Genomic DNA, 17,922 nt, shown 5'->3' with positions numbered 1-17,922 from the left:
GAGTTTATCTAGCGTCACGGGCAAATCGGATTTGCCAAGATGGAAGGCGCGGAATGTTATATTAGAAGGGAGCCTGATGCATCGCCTACACACCTGAGAAAACCTGAGAAAGGAAAAAGACGTGGCTAAGGTCGGCTAGAAGGGATGCCGACGAGGAAGGGGTGGTTCGAGGTGTTCGATTCGACGCGTTCCATGAATTTACAGGGGACCCTGGCTGGCAAACTTTTCCCTCGGGTTACACGCGTGAAAACTCGCCTTCGAACTTGCTCGTTCGGTCGCGCGACTCCTCGATATTGGTCATGCAAAGTAGCGACGGCGGACGCGGAAGGGACCAGCGCCACGAAGTCCGTCACGGGATTTTTCCGGTTCGGATAGCTGTCGCGAAATAAACGAGACTCCAGTAACAACGGCGCATCACCCGGAGCTATTAATTAACGCTGATCTGCGAGACAGTCAGGCGAATGAACAAAAGTGTTTATTGTAATTTGGGTCGATTGTCTACCCGGTCGCGGGAAAACGAACGTAAAACTGAGAGGGGGGTGCGCGCGAAGAACCAGGTGAAAGGGTGAGTACCGGTGGAAAAATTATTTTAACGATCGTGAGAGAAAAAAGGGCAAAAGGTACGACCAGGCAGATGGGAGAAAAAGGACAGGAACTGTTTCAGCAGGAGGAGCACGGAAAAGTGGTAAGAATCCACTGAGAGTTTTCTCCTGTATCCGGTGGCAAATGGTTACTACACCGGCTGGGCCCGTTGCCCTACGACGTTATAAGCGTGCACGTGAATAGGAGAAATGCGCAATCTTACCCGCTACTCGCCGAGTAACCACTACCACCTCGGTAAGCGCCGGAAAAACTTTAATGGATCTGTTTTTAAGGACCTACCCCCTCCGCCCTCATCCTACGGTGCACGAGTTGCCGACCTCTTCACCGTGCAAAAACCCTCTCGAGTCAATGCTTCAGTCGAGGCAAGAGTAGAATGGGGGGGAAAAAGAGAGATAGAGAGAACGAGAGAAAAAAAAAGAAGAAGGGAGAAAGAGACAACGCGGGGCGAAGTAGAACGCGAGCAACGAGCAGCAAATAAAGCACGAGACAGATAATCGTGCCATTTAACAGCGGTGCTCATCCAACCTCGTCGCATCACCTGGCGCGCTTCAATGGCGGTCGTAATTAAAAATACGTTACGCCCACTTCTTCACCCCCTGAGGGAGAAACGTTGGTGTAAGTCGCCGCGACAGCTTAACCGGTGGCGTCGACGGCGAAACTTTCGATCGCACCGTGGAAGAGAAGCGAGGAGACGACGCGGGTACCAACGATGCATCGTGATTACACGCGACGATACGAACATTTTGTCTATGGAACTGTCAGAGATTTAAATCGCATTTTAAATCCCTGACTCAACAGACACTGATCGGAGAGTAAGAAGCTTCCAACCCGTCCGTGAAATAGATAAGTAATTAAATGGGTAGTTTTCGTTGCAACATAAATCTGCACAGACCGATAAGTCGATACGCGAGACAGTTTCGAGACGTAAGTTTTGGCGAACGCTCTCGACTTCGAAGATTACCCAAAGGGAAAGTTCGGTCGAATCCGAGAAGATCTGGCCAGAAGTTCCTTAGACGGGGCAAGTATAACGTAGGCATACCCTTCGATGCGTGTGTGTGTATAGGCGGAGCGTCTAGCGCGCATTAATCATTCTGTCCCAAAGGCGGCTGCTTGCAATTTCCCAATGAACGTCAGTTCACCAGATTTTTCATCTTCTCCGACGGTAACAGAGGGGTTAGAGTTGAAGAGCGAGGCGGTGGTGGCGGCGGCGGCGGCGGCGGCGCTACGCGCGAGCATGCCTCGCATACTTTTTGTTCAGCTGGCGCGCGGTCGTGCTCGTTCTCGCGTATTTTCTCTCGTCTTTGGCTCTTTGTTTCCTTTCCCGTGGGCTCGTCCTCCTGAAACCGCGCGTTTACCCTTGCCGTCTCTGCCCTGCGTTTCCCCTGGCTCGTCCTCGCCGTCATTTTCTTCTTCTTCTTCTTCTTCTTCATCTCTGCCTCCTCGCGTTCTACCTTGCGTAGCCGTTTTAGTCGACCGCGAAATGGTTAACTCGTAAAAGGCTCGCCCACGGGCCACGGCAGCGTTCCACGCGGGAACGAGAGGTAATATCGTGTAATAAAGTATACGAAATATAAGGCGTCCATCGTGGCGCGGACCCTTCTTGAAAAATAATGGCCGGCTTTGTCTCGCGCGCGAATTATTCTTATTGGTCGATTAACAGCCGCGCATCGATCGACGTAAATTTCGAACGACGTGCAACGCCAACAACGACCCTCTTATTCCTCCTTTTTGCCGAATCCTCTCAACCCCTTCCACCCTCAGGGTCCGCGATACCGTCACCCCAGGTGGAAATCTATGCGGTCCGTGTGTCCGAGGATTTATATCGCCGCAATGCGAGTCATTTATTGCTCGTATCTTATCGGAAACGTTCGCCTCTTCTTCGTACCGTGATTACATTGGGGCTCTGATAGCCAATGCAAACGATACGCGTACCATGGTATTAATCCCTTCGATCGTCGCATTCCTATCGCGACACTCTGGGAGCGCTAAAAATCCGCTAAATACGTGTATAATGAATGAACACTGTGGAGTATCCAATATTTATTCTTGCTCTTAATCCGCGCGCGACTATCGAAGTTAGAAATTCAAGTAGCGCGGGATTACCAACTTAGAATTCGCCCCGCGAGCCGCCGTCGTGAATAATTTGCGATTTTTGTCCGCGGTTTGCTCGCAAAAGAAGCTTGGCAAGACATTTCGGGTCGAGCAAATAATAGATTCGCGCTGCAGCGGTGGCTTCAAATTACTCGAGTTCATGCGACTCGAAGTCAAGTAGGTTGACTAATGAGAACGAGCTTTCGCTAACTGGCTATTTGAATGCTAAAAAGGAAAAATCGTTGAACGCTCGGTCGATCGCGAACGAAGTTCCCCGTAGCGGTGAGAAATTTTTATACTTCCCATCATACGCGCATCAGAGAGAATTACCGCGATTACTTTGACCATACTCTTTCGCGTCTGCGAAATTCTCGACCGGAAAAGTTCCGATGCACCTCGTTAATTTAAGAGCATTTTCGGATTTCAAGAAAAACTTCGCAGACAAGGTAAATATTTGATCGGCACCGCGCGCGCTAACGGTGGCCAATAAAACGGGACCGGGACCGTTTTCATTGCCATCCTCGCAATTAGGATGAAACGTAACCGCACACATCGCGACAGACGACTTATAATTAACGTGAAAGTTCGTCTCACGCTTTCGTGTCTATCCCAGGTATGTGTTTTTTCCTCCCCCGATTAAAAGAGGACGTACACGAAAGACTCCAAGAGACGGAAGCTCCCTTGATACCTCCCCATCTCCCTCGCCACCTCCCTGTAGGGAGGATAGCCCTGGTCTTTGTTACGGACGCATCGATTTCCGTGTTTAAACTGAAGCTTTAAGAGATAAGGGCCAGTGTGCCAGAACGGGGATGAAGCAGCGAGGTGTCGTCTGCAGGCAAGTGGAAGGGTTGTCTCGCTGCACGCTTTCTCGCTTCCCTCCCGTTAACGAGATGGACTCGCGGCATGAAATACTCCGTTTTATCCGGTCCAAAGTAATAATAAACGCGCGCGTATAATAATAACAACTCGTTACAGAGTTGGAAGAGAATGAGAGAAAATAAACATCATGAATTTCAAGCAGAACGAGGATACCAGCTACGAGAGAAACTAAATCCGCGCTAAAAAAAAAAAAAAAAAAAAAAAAACCGTCACTCGCGACACAAAGTGAAACTTGTTGGTGAGAAAAATTGGTCCATTTGGTAGTAATGCACGCGTTGCATTACGCGGTGAAAATGTTTGAGAATCTAAATAGACACGGCCGCATACGCGGCACCGTTAACCACGCGTTAGCTTTCATCGAATAAACCAATTTGATTGGATCGTACAATTTAATCAACTAAAAGTAATCGAACGCAGAACGTAGTTGCGCGATGACCAACGCGTTGTATTACGCTCAGGCTAATTAACCGTAATTTCATTATCGCCAGTATGATGTAGTAATTAATGTAAGATGCGTATTGCCCCCTGTGCCAGGGAATAATGCCTTTCCCGTTTGATGGAACACGTACGTAGTCGTAATCACGACCCCAATGGCATACGCGAAACGATACATTATTGCTAGCCCCGGGGCGCAACGGTTTCGAAAACTTCGGAGAAATGACAGGCACGTTTCGCTATGTAGAAGTTGATGTATACCCGCCGTCGCGCGAATGGAAACACGACGGGACGAAGACAGGATGTTTAGATTGAGAGGCTGTTCTTTATTGCCTACCGGGACAGAGGCTCTCAGATCGCCACTGAATGAACCTGCTGATACCACGGTCGAAACATTTAGCGATCTGTCATTCGCACAATCTCTGATACTCGTCGCATTCTATTGACCCTTAACACCTGCGAACTAAATATTCTGTCCACGGTGCAAAGGGGTTAATAGCCGGCAACAGCTTTTACTAAAACCAGATCAAACATTCGCCCGCATAATAAAATAGTACATGGTCTAAATAGATGCCTTTCCCTCAAAGCGATCGAGGCAGCCATGCGAATATTCGAATCAATTTCGCCCGTCCTCTACCTACCCTTCTCCCTCTTGCCTTCTCACCCCTTTCTCGCGGGGCACTGGTTCCCTTCCGCGTGCACGTTTACCACCCTGCGAGATCTCGCGGCGCTCGCATCTAATATGAATGCCAGCTATTTATTAAATAAATCAGCACCACGGACACGTATAGACACGCACGGTCGGATAGTTGGATCGTTGGTAGTTGAACGTTATCGAGAGACGATGCTCGAATCATAAATACGGTGGTGTACGTGGGCTTCAATAAACCCTCTCTTAGCGAGCTTCAGCCCCCAGCTACGACCTTCTCCGCTTTCAATAAGGCAAGTCCTTTCGACTAGGTTGGTTTTCCCAGGGAAAACGGATATGTATCGCTGTATATTGGCTGCCGGGAGTATCCAGAGTGGCTTTCGACGTCGTGTCGAGAGGACCTCGATAGATCCCCTCAATGAATATTCCTTCGATCCGCGATGATATCGGCCGCGCGAACAAAACGCAGAGACCCTGGCATCATTATCGTATTCGCTGGTATCGCAACGTGTTTCTGATTCACGTCTGTCCGCGTATCGCGTGCCGTTCGATTGATTGCATCGCTCTGGCGATGAAAGATGCTAAGCAGCGATCGTTCTATACGATCAAAAAATTTCATTGCAAAGCGCTGGTGGAAAATGTTAATAACGATAATAAAACGTTATGTTCTCCATATCCGACGCAATTGAACAGGGGATGGTATCGAAAATATCTTCGACGAGGGGACAAATTTTCCCTTGATCGATGTTTGCTCCCCGGGATCAGCAAATAGCTCAACTCGACGACGTCTCTTCGCGTGGCGAAGTCAAGGGCACTTAATAATCCTGACGACTGCAGCGCACGATCGGGAGTAGCAGAAAAACCAGGGAAGACTCTCAGCCTAATCACTATCGTCCGACAGAGCGGTAAACCGGAGGCCGCGATACGATCCTATTTGTACCCGACGTCTGAGAGGGGTGGAGGCCTTAGACGTAGTAGGTACGTATCGTTCCGGCGGGTCGCGATCAATATTTAAGGGCTTTAAGATCGGAATAGAGATGAGTACATAATAAAAGCCGAGATACAGGGACTGCGTAAACAGCAGCGCGCGCCGCCACCCCCATCCCATACATATGCAGGCTGTTTTTCCTTCGCGTTCAGGAAAAACGCCCGGGAGAAAATGGAAAGAAGCACGTTAAAAAAAGAAAAAGAAAAAGAGGAGGAAGCGAGGAAAGGAAAAAGAGGAAGATAACATCCGCGGGAGAGGAAAAGAAAATATCTGCTCAACCCCGGCGGTTCCGCCAAATAATAAAAACCAGGTATTTCGAATCGGAAACTGAATCGAGTCTCGCGAGCGCGGCGTGCCTCTCTCTTAACGCGAAATAAATTACAGAGGGAAAGTTACGAAAATCCCGGGAGCGATGCGTCGGGAAGAGTTTGTTAACTCGAGCACAACGCGGTGGGAAGATACGGAGCAGCGAAACGAGACGGAGAAAGAGAGGAGAGAGAATATCAAGCGATCGACAGTGTATAAATAGCTCGACGATTCTGTAGAATGATAATAAACGATGACGGTGGATGACTACCCAATGATAAAAACCGTGCATGCCCTCGAGAGCACGCATTCGATTCAATTCCTGAATGGGACGACTGTCTTATTCATACGTCGCGCTATAGAGCGTAGAAAAGTCTGCAGCGAATTCCCGAATCTCATCAACTCTTCCCACCCCCTCCGTCTACCTTACCAACTGATTTACCAGCCATTCTTCGTGAACGAATTTACCCGGAGCCAGTTTTCCCTGAATATGCCTGAAAATATGCGATGGTAGACCTGTCCATAATAGGTAGAATTTGCGTTAACGAACGTCTGGCTATTCACTGATCATTCCCTGCCCAAGGAGTAATGGTTTTGCGCCCCTTTCGGAGGGTAAAAGTCGCGAGAAAAACATGTTTTCAAGTACCCAGGATCCTCGTTGAATTTCGAATTCTCATCTCCCGTCCAATTTCGAGAGATACCATTCCATTAAACGTTTTGTTCGTACACGGCGCCTAGTGGGTTTCGCAATGCGTTAAATCCATCCAAGAGAATTTCAGAAGACATTCAATATTGACTCAAGCAATAGTGTACCCTGCCCAGGATGATCGTTACGCGTTACGCAAACGAGTATCGCCTTGCCTGCGCGGGATGCATTACCCCCCGTCTAAGGGAGGAGCTCAAATTGGCATCGTTTCTATTCTATTATTAACGGAAACATCGAACGACAGCGTACAAATATACGATTCGATTTTCAATAGAGGGGGAGCCCGACATAAAAGCATCATTACTGCAACAGGCGTTCATCGGTTTAGCGTATAATTACTTCTTTCTCTCTTGATTGAGTAACCAAACCCCCTATTTTCAAACTTAAATCCGTTTTCCACGTTCGACCCAACGCGGCCCATTATGAAATATTAGAACAAAACCAGTTACTAACGAACACGGCCCTTTAGTCGACTCGCCAATTCCCTTTTCCTTTTTTTCGCGCAAATGGTTCGACAAAAATCCGATAATCCTGCATCTAATGGTCCGTGACATCTGATAGTCTGACACGCGTCATAGTCTACGCTATCTGCTACATCGAAATAAATGATGAATCTTCGTATTCGACGCAATGATTTTTTTTTTCAAAGAAATGGATTTACATGGGAGATAATAGATGGACCAGCTGTACTTAAAAAGGCTTTGTGCAATATTTAATTCACGTTCTTCCATTGAAACTGAATATTCGACGACTATTAAAATTACTTATAGACCGTTCGAATATTTCTCTCATTTCTACCACATTACATGCCCCGAGCATAATTATGCGAAGCGTGAAACGCGCGGATTCATGTATGTGCTCAAAGAAGAATGTGTTTTCTTTGATCTCGACGGAACCGCTAGTACCAACCGTTCCGATATCGTGCCCGCGCTTGGGAGAGATCGTTTGATCGTATTAAACCGAGATTTAACGAGCGGAACGAATCGTCGATCGTTCGTCTAATCCAAAGTCGCACGAAATTCGCACGAACGAAGGAAGGCAGGGAGAGAGAGAGGCGGAACTCGAGGCAAGCCCGACGCGCGTGTCGGCATCAATCTTTCAGTTCCGCAAAATGATTCTCAGCACGATTTTAGAGGCTGATCGGTGAGCAAGGGAGCCGCGTACAGGAGAGCAATTCCCCCAGGAACCGAGCCACGTGGCCGCACAACGCGTGCCAGTAAAATTCGAACGATGAATGCCGGCCCACCCCTCGACATGCTTCAGAACTCTGTCTACGTCTCCAGGGGTGCGGGCAACGATCCACCGAATAGGAGAGCTTCGCTGACCTTGACAGGGTTTCGTTCAATTGATTCGCGAAGATGACCGTGGCGCACGGTACTGGCGCGTGAAAATTTACGCAACGACAATGGCTGCATCTGCTCCGAGTGTACTTTCCCCCTTTTTCTCCGCTGATGCAGGATCGCGGCGACAGAATGGAAATTGAAAATCCGCCCGTAACGGGAATAGAATATTTCTGGTTGACGAAAAGTATTGATTTTTCGCCTATGTCACGGGGTGTAACCGAGTGAAACACGCGTGCATAGTTATTTCCGCCATCGGCATCGGCGATATTTAGGTACGTGACGCGGCTACATTGATTTTGGATTGCGCAGGTGAACACGTAACTGCGTAAATAATGGGACTCGCCCACGCGGAACGATGTTTTATTCATCGCCGACCGGTCGGGGTACTACACAGGCAGGATGCAAAATTTTTAATTCCCCATAAAATCCCGCGATCGTCCGGAAGCGGCAGCGATGTTTCGAGCTTAAACGGGACGCTCGATATTCGGTGCCTGTTACCCAGCCGCATATTTATTATTCCCCAAGAAAAATTCCGCGACGACGGGGAGCCGTTCGCGAGACCCAGAAGCACTTATCCCGGTTATTACTCGTTAGATGAAAGCGCCCCGCTGCCGTCCTCCGCCGGGTAACGCGAACGAATGGAAATGTAATTGCGATCGTAATATCCATCCGATCGTTTCGCAGCCAGTTACACCGCGCACCGGCAATAATTTATCGTTCATCCTCGACAGAACGATCGAGAAATTCTTCTCGTGCCCCTCGACCACGGTGTCGCGCAATATCGAACCAGGCTCCTCGAGTACAGCCTCGATTCGTACAGGTGGAAATTGCACGGGGATCGACAATATTTTTAGCCGATTGTATCGCGACTATCGGTCGCCGTTTACCCCTTTCTTTTTTCTGTCCGCGATTATCCGTAGCGGCCGCGGCAACGGGAAACTTTTCAAATATTGCTCGCCACCAGCTATTAAACTCATCTCGTCCAGCAAGGGGTGGCAATAAATAATAAGAGGCTCGATCGAATACCTCCCGACTCTACCATCTTTCGTTGGCTGCTAGCAAAATGGAAACAACCAGACATTCCAAGAGGGAATACTTTCAGCTTTATGCATAAAATATGAATTCCGTCTCGATGCATGTTTCACGTTCGAACTATCGCCGTATAAATCTGAGCGTCGAGCAGAAGGTCCTTTAAAGAACCGCGGTGCCATCCGACCATGGCCTCTCCCTCAGCTTCCAGGCTGTCTCCAGCCAGGTTCTCTCCTTTGGTGCACGCACGTGACGAGGACTTTAGTAGCGTGACAAACGCGTCCGCCATAAAACCAGACGCACTCGCTTACGTAACAAATCGGTGTGGCCCGATCGAGGCGATTCGCCCCCTCGTTCGCAGAAACGGAGCACGGGTGCACTCGTCGTGCGCACACGCGTTCGAAACATTTCCCAGCCACGTGACCAATTTTACGAGCGAACAGAGACCCGTGCCTTCCCTCTGTCCCTGGGAGGTCCGACAAAGGTGGAACGTGTTTTGTTAGTCGGCTTGGTATTCGGTGCAATTAGCGAACCCGAAGGAGAACGGCCAGCCGATCGTTCGCGCCGTACCCAACGGAACGAGAGGGCGAGAGCACGGTTCACGAATCAAATTTCATTCGCGAGAGATCGCGTCTTCGTGGCGTATGTACACGTCGACCGTACAAAGTGGCGGGGCGGCGCAGGGTTGTTCAAACGGGCGTGCCGATCACCCTCTGGCGGAGAAAAATCTGAATTATGTTATTCCTCGGGTAAATCAAACGAGATCAAAGGGTTCGAAACGACGCGGTAATTTAGTAGCAATTTAAATTTAAATCAGGGAGCTGACCCTTGGCCACGCTCCTGAACAAGATCTGTTTCATTGAATTTTTTCTCTCCTCTCCGCCATTCTTCTCTGTACATTTTCTCAGCAATTTTCCTTGCAAAAGCTCGCAATTTTTAATCGCGTACAACGAAAAATGATATTGTCAGGAGACGTAGCATTTGTTAGGAAGATTATTCGGGCAAAGTTTCACTCGTACGACACTCCATTCGAGTTATGTCCAACTCTGGCAGACAAGAGACGGACGAGACCGGATACGAAGGGCGAAAGTCGAGCATGTCCTCGGGGGGTGCGGAAGGCGTACGACTCTCTCTCGATGTACGATGCAACAACAAAGTGGTAATGATTCCCTCACGGCTTGTAACGGTTTGCAACGGGCCGGACTGCATTTCCTGCTTGTTCCGCGAAACGATCCAGACGCATAACTTCCGTTCGCTCGTCCGACCGCAAGGTCAGAGGTGAACGCCGTGCATAACGTCGACGTCGGTCGGCCCGGACTAACTTTCGACATTATTCGCGTTACTATACCCCCGACTCTCTACGCCCGGCCATTATTATTCCCCTACCCCTTTCCTTCCCGAGCAGCTTGACGTTTCCCGGTTTTTGCGCAACCTCCTAACAAATTGCTTCCCTGCGCCGACTGATTCGTTACCATAGAAGAAAACCCAATACCGATCCTATACGTTACCGCACGTCGATCGCACTCGTGCCTTGAGAATTTCCAAGAAAAAAAAAAAAAAATTCAATCGCTGAATTAATCCTTGATACACACTATGAGCTACAATCGACAATTAATTGGAATAAGATCAGCGAAGAATTTTCAGAGGCCGTTGGGATTAAATCGAAGACGAATGTCCGTTCGATTTCAAGTTACTCCGAAAGGAAAGTTTCCAAGGACGAGATAAATCGCCCGAACCCTGAGTGCAACTCTCGTTTCGCAGCTAGCGATACAGGGCAGAAATAGCACGGCTAGCAACCCTTTCAAGGAAACAACAACAAAAAAGAAGGAAAAAAAGAATCGCCAGCAAGTCTCATTGGCGAGTGGCGAGTGGAAAGTGGGCTCTTAAGGCGGCAGCGGAACGGAGAGGTCTCGCGCGGTTCCATTCGTCTGAGTGGAAGCTCGAACAAGAAGGATCGTCGCCATTGGTTTTCCTGCGCGCAGTCTAGCTTAGCAGCGACTTAACGGGTCCCTGCCGGAATGGTTTCAGCGTGCACGGTCTGCGAGTCGTCTACGTGTGCCACTGAATCGGCGAGAAGACGTATGTAAAGGCATGCGCGACGAGGAGGAGCAATACGGATTCAGGTTTCCGTGGCGCGAAAAGGGACCAAGACGGAATAGGGATGGAACTCGCGAAAGTAGAGAAAGAGAGACGTGGCCAGGCGTCAAAGAGAGGCCAAGACGCGTTACACCTTGAACGAGCGATGAACGGCTCGTTGACCAACACTCGGTCCATCGTCGAGAGGTCCATAATGCTCGTAACACCCTCTTCAGAAACGCCAAGCGCCTTATTCATGTGGAGCCCCATGAAAGCTCATAATATCCTGGAGCAACAAGAGAGAGCTTGCGCGGGCGCGACCACGAGACGTCCAGACTCGCTCTCTCTCTCTATTCCGCGGCCATAATTACGAGACGTTAATTACGCGATGAATGCACCCGCGGCATAGGAGAGCCGCGTCACTCGAGAGCGGTGAGCTTTCAAGGGTAATGCAGCAGCCACTCAGGTACACCAGATGGTGTCGATTCGCTGGAGTTCGCTCTTTTATTCATGCACGAGTGTTATTCTGCCTCGCGTTTGAGTGCAACAATAAGATTCGCATCTGCCTAATCGCCCGTTACCGTCGCGAACCCCCTTGCGAACCCGTTTGTCTTTCCTTCGAAGATCTTCGTAGCTTGATTTTTATTTCGAACGAAAGCTCGCAGAGACGCGACACGTAGGAACAACGATGACAGCGGCGGGACTAATTTGAAAGCCGAGAGAGTATCTCGAAATACGTATTGGGATTACGAGACCACTCGATCTTCGACGGTGCGGGATCACACCGCAGCAGCAGGTTATTCGCCCCAACTAACACTCCGTCTTAATTAGCAACGAATCTCGAAGCTGTTTTTTTCAAACCGTGAGTCAATGATTCGCAAGGTAGCTCGAGGTCGACGACCTAGCAGCTCGCGTAGATTCGTGCGAAGAATTCCCCTGGAGAACGCTCAATCTAGCACCACCCATTGAGATCGGCTGCAGCTAACGTAAGCAGTCAAGTTGTATACCCGTAGAATTTACGCCATACCTTTTCCTCGTTTGCACAACCCCCCGACCTATTCCACTCTATTTCGTTCTAGTTACCACTTTTCATCAACCGGATGCTTGAACCAGACCTAAGTAGAACTCTTCCACGAGATTGATCGATAAACTTCTAAATGAAGAAAGTATTTATTTAGCGGTGCTGGAACTGACAGAAAGCGTACGAATCGTGACTGGAAATTGGAATTTATACCGATCGTTTTCTAACGAAATTCCGGTTGATCCTATATTAAAGCACTTCGGCATTGAACGTCATTTAAATAACGTTAGAGAAGCACGCTAACTCGGTAATTACCATTCGCGCTGAATAATCGTGGGATTCAATCGTGGCGAGGATTTGGAATCGAATCAATGGTGCGCCGTCGGTTTCACCAACGTCACGATGATGTGCCAAATCGTGGGTTTCCACGGGCCATTTCGTTCCAGAGAATTTCCTTTGAGACTTCATTCGGATTTATGCGACGATAAACCTTGGAAGAAAACGAGCTGGGTGGCGCTTAGACGTTTCTCTTGAAATATCATTGTTCTAGCCGGCGATAAGATTCAATTGCTTTTATCACTGATACGTATACGTAACATGCGCGCTGGCACCAAGGCCCATTGGAAATTTACGGCCGATGCATGATTTATCGAGCAGCCCGGCAATTAAATTGCAGTTTATATTAAGCCAGTCTGCGGGATCCATAAAGGGTTATTACCGCTGGAGATAAACCGGCGGGAGGGGAGACCCAGATCTCTCCGCAAACGCATAGGACGAGTGAGATCGTTTGCAATTAAATTAAACCAAATCACGCGCAGGAAAATGAATAATTATCGGGTCCAGAAACGCGAGAGACACCGAAACCTTCCAGCCTTCCTCTGTTCTACCATTGTATGGCGCAATAACCTCTGAGGGCATTTGTATTGTAGTGAAATTGAACGGTGACCGTGCCTACATTGTATTCCGCTAGTTCCATTACGTTCAATTCGATTCCACTTCGGGCACGGTTTTGAAGGTCCATAGATTGGAAATCCTCCCTATTTTCAATCTATCGTAAAAATCGGGGTAAAATGTCTTCAGAAGATTCATTGCGCCACTGAAAAGATCTTCTCGTCTTACGTTCGATAATTATCGTTATGAATGAATCGATGAATGGGGCCCACAGAAACCGGGATTTGTCGCTGAGACATTGACTAATTTCCAAAGACTTGCAACTGTTGAAAACCGACGTTCATCTAGCTGCACCACGAATACGGGTCCACTATGTAACGATCACTGTGCCCCCATCGAACGGACTTAAACTTAAATCCTGATCCCTCGCTATTTCCAAAGATTATTAGCCTCAAACGTCATCGATTTTACACTCCCCCGTCCGATCCGTTCGGCGCTGAATAAATAAATAAAAGGGTATAAAGGCGAGATTTTATCGAAATCTTTTCTCCGCCGTGCACAAAGTTATCCCTCCGGGGGAGCGAGCCGTACGATGAATACGAAACTACGGGACAAAAGTCCGTTCGGAAAGAAACTCCCATTTATACCAGATGCCATTCGAAAGAGACAAACTGCTAGGAGTAAGAACATGAAAACGCATATACGCGCACCTACCCACGTATACAGCCAAGTTTTACGAGCGTCCGTGAACCTCAACGGGAAGCTTTGTGGATAGGTCACGAACATCGGACCAGCGGTGTGCGGATCGTGAACCCGAGACAGGTCGACAGCTGTGGCGACGATCGTAACGCCAAAACGATACTGGGGAAAGTGTGACACGGAACGAGTGGAAAACTGCCATAGTCGTCGTCCTCCCTGTTCGACGTCGCGCGACGATGATTTTATTTACGACCGTAGGGGTGGAGAATTAACAGAGTTTGGCCTGCTTCTAACAAGCGTTCGCGCAGACGAAACGGAATCAAAATTCTCCCTGTGCCAACCGGTGCGGACGAACGCCATCACTTAGCCCGACCGTCGACAAACCCCATGAGCCAAAGTCAATAGCTAATATTGCCCGTTTAGTTCGGGCCAGGACGAGCACAGAGAATGCTTCTCGTTCAAAATGAAACTCCCTACCGCCACACACCCCTCGTCATCTAATTCATCGGCCCTCACTCCCTCTTTCCTGCGTTCTGTCTGTCTACCTGGCCTCCCAGCCCGAGTGTTATTCGAATCCGCAACGCGATGGCTCGTCTCCGTTCTCGCTCCCGGCTCTCCCTTTCGCCGGACGATAATTAGTTATAAACATCGGTGGCCATTGACGCGACCGAGCCAATATTGTTTTATAGGTAATGGAGTTCGGGCGCAGGGGTTCGGAAGACAAGCATCCCTACGTTTGGTTAAACGGTCACGCGTCCACCATCTGAGCTTATTCATTCATGCGATCGCGATCGACAAATATATCGAAACCTATTGATACACGACATCGACCAATCTCGATTGCGCTTGTTGCACTGAACTTCACGCGATGCCCAGGCTTAGAGGGTACACCGAAATGCCAGGAGAATTTGCAGTTGCTGTGCAAGTTGAATGTTAGGGCAAACATCACGGCTGGCAAATATTAAATTATGACTCTTCAAACGAGACACGACGGTTCTTACGAAACGATCAATTTTACGCGAGAATTTCTAATTAAATAGATTGGAAAATTTGTTATGTCAAAGGGGCGAAACGAGAAATAAAAGGAAAACGCAATTCTGTATGCAAATTGAAAATTTACAAAACAATTATGCCGCCTCCGACACATATTCAGCAGCGTATTTGTACGAGACGCAAATTGCAAATTCCAGTGGGAATAATTAAAACTGGTTTTCATTATATAATTGGTTGAAATTGTACATACGTATCTGCAATCTGAATTATCGAAGCAATGTTCGCATCGACTTTAGAAGTCGTTTATACAACCAGGAAAAACGTACAGAAGATACACCTAATTTACCACGTAAATGAACGAACGAATATTTAAACACAATTTCGAAAAAATATTGCTCACATCTCCTCCTTTCCGATTCCATTTCGATCTCAGAAACATCTTGTATAACGATTACGATCGTAGGACGTCTCGCGATTCTCTTTGAAGGTTTTCTATCTAGGCGAGAACACGCGAACTGGAAATACTGTTTTTTCTTACCCTCTCATCTCTCATGCACTTAGCTCTCGACGGAGCAAACGCCGATGAAGAAGGAAGCGGACCAGAGGACAAACTATACGTCTCTGGTACCCGTCTTGTACGAGCGTGTTCGCATCGGATGGAGTTTCTGTTTGCGAGTTTGCCTCCTCGTGACCAACGCGAAAATCGCGAAAACCGATGAAGATAGACGACGATGACGGGGGCTGTACCTCGTTGAAATTAGAGTACAAGTCCTAGGAGGGTGCGACAATATACAATACACCATTCTCGAGCGGATTTCTCCCCGGTGTGTTTTTCTCTTTTTTATCCTTTTTTATTGTTCCTTTACGGTTCCCACCGTCGGTATACCCGTTCGCTCTATTAGTCCCTATCATCGAATAATTACATCCTTGGATATTAACCAGCAACCCCAACTGGCTATTGTTCCCGATGTATCTCGACGTAAAAATCGCGTTCGAGATATGGAGCAGCGTGGCGGAAACGGCGAGGGGACGGAACGCGCGTACACACCACCGCGACAATAGCGGAAATAGCTACTGATTCGAAATCCCTTGTGCACTCGACATTAATTCTCGCTACTCGGCCTGTCCCTTCCGAGAAGAAAAAACAACGACCGATTGGCTCTGCTCGTACGACAGAGGCAAACCAGAGGAGGGGCGTAGGGGAGAAGGGAAAAGGTGGCGAACGAACGAAGGCGAGTATGAAGATAGCGAGTGTACGAGGACGAAGCAGCGGATGCACACCCGCGATACTCTTCTCGAGTGGGTGCACTTTCAAAGACAGTGCTAAATGCTGCAAGCATCCTTCTCAATAATTTTCTTTGCTACGATGGCGAACGATTGCAGAATCAATAATAGAATCAACCACTACTTTGTTAATCTCTGGTTAGATATATTATATTAGAAAAAATATGTGTAATAAAAATCCTCTTAGAATGACGTATACGACGTAGATTACATTCGTCGCAACATGTACCACTTTTCTAATATAGAAACACGCGATATACGACTCCGCTTTAAATTGGAAAACATTTGGAGCACGCAATAAACTAGTAAACGAGAAGGTCGCACGTGACGACGTTCCTAACTGGAAAAATAGCCTTGAGCTACCAATTGCGTCTCAACGAACCAAACACTGGGGCCTGCTCCAAAAGAATTATTATACCGTGTGCGAAAACACCGATAAACCTTTCGGTCTATATGATTAGAAAATATTAATCGTGTCTACGAGACCTTATATCGTATACGCGTGCGGTACCAGTGAAAGGGTCGAATGCACCATTAATATACTCCGTTGGAAGGATGAAATGTGTTTGAATGAAAAACTCACCAATCGTAGGCGAACGATGCAGCTATTCGTCGTGAAGAAACGACACACTCCGATGCCCCATCATCGTCCTGCGAGCGTCGTTTCGATGCACCTGTTCGACGCCACTTCGCCGTCACATTTTATGCACAATCGTGAAATTCCTGCTGCGCCCCCATACGCGTCATCGCCGCGCGAAAACGACCGGCGATCGTCGATACGTACGAGCGCTCGGCAATATTCCCTGCCGATTTCTCCCTTCTCTGTATCGGGGTCGGCCCTTTACCGCGGCTGCTACGATACAACCGGTTCCACTGGCGTATTCTCGAATTCGCGATCGTGAATTCCACGAAATTCCTCAGGGTCGGGACCGAGGAGGAACGACAGTTCTCGACCGGCGACGCTTCGACGAGAATGCCTCGTGACACTCGCGTATTATTCACTCGCCACGATTATCCACGCCCGAAATAACGTAACTCTCTATCTCCCTCTCTTATTTTCTTCTCCCCCTTGCTCTCTAGCCGCGTAAAACGCGGGACGAAAAGCACGTGGCGCAAAAAAGGAACGGATTCACAAGGACCGAGATCACCGAGACTCGAGGCTCCGAAACGCGCGCGCGTTACATATACGTACCACCGAACTCGCCGACGTCGAGCGGCACACTGAACGTCCTTCGAAAGAATGCGACGGGGCGCTTCTTCGCTCTTGTTTACCTTTCACAAGGAACGAAAAAAGAAATACGACACGCGACTCACGGCTCCGGGAACTGGCACGTAACGAGAATTCGCACGATCAGAGGAACACAACGCTCGCCCGACGACGATTTTTCATTGCGATTACCGCGGACCCGACTATCGAGAAGTACGTCGAGTACCGGTTACGAACTTCGCTGTCAACTTCATGTCGCTGCGATCGCTCACGCGAATCGTCCGTCGTGTCATTCTCGGTCGAACGGCGTGTTTTAAACGAAAACGAATGTAGGACGTGTGGATGGAGAAACGTGGGACACGTACGGATTGTGCGTGTCATGTGGTGATCACCACGGTCGCGAGGCACGTTGCACAGTGCCGCGTCAATCGAGATTTCGCGGGCTCCTCCTGCGGCGTTGGAAGAGCGCGAATGCACACGGGATGCGCGCGTCCCGGCGGCTGCGCGTGCACTGCCCGCGCGGTATCCGTACCAACCGCCCCCCCACCCCTCGCCACCTCGTCTTCTTCTGCAGAAATGAACGTACACGGGACCCCATGTCCCTTTCTCGTTTTCCATCCCCCTATCCTCCTCCTCGCCTTTCATTTTCTTCCTTCCTCTCGTCGACTCGTCCTTTATTCTCCTCCTCGCCAACACGAAATCCCTGTACCACTATCGGCCGA

At 48.7% G+C, this 17,922-nt stretch overlaps 1 protein-coding gene across 2 annotated transcripts in view; it reads right to left on the bottom strand.

Moving 5' to 3' along the window:
* The window catches only part of LOC143433053 (uncharacterized), a 272,042-nt gene extending 255,215 nt beyond the window's left edge, over positions 1 to 16,827 (bottom strand). For both annotated transcript variants that reach the window (XM_076910161.1, XM_076910162.1), the window contains exon 1: positions 16,577 to 16,827. The gene's annotated coding sequence lies outside the window, so the exon portion shown is untranslated. The remainder of the gene's footprint in view (positions 1 to 16,576) is intronic.
* Positions 16,828 to 17,922: the final 1,095 nt, after the last annotated feature.

Source organism: Xylocopa sonorina, chromosome 2 (genome assembly GCF_050948175.1).
Source record: "Xylocopa sonorina isolate GNS202 chromosome 2, iyXylSono1_principal, whole genome shotgun sequence".
Classification (NCBI taxonomy): Eukaryota; Metazoa; Arthropoda; class Insecta; order Hymenoptera; family Apidae; genus Xylocopa; species Xylocopa sonorina.
The sequence above is the reverse complement of the archived record's forward strand: the minus strand, read 5'-3'. Positions and strand labels throughout refer to the sequence as shown.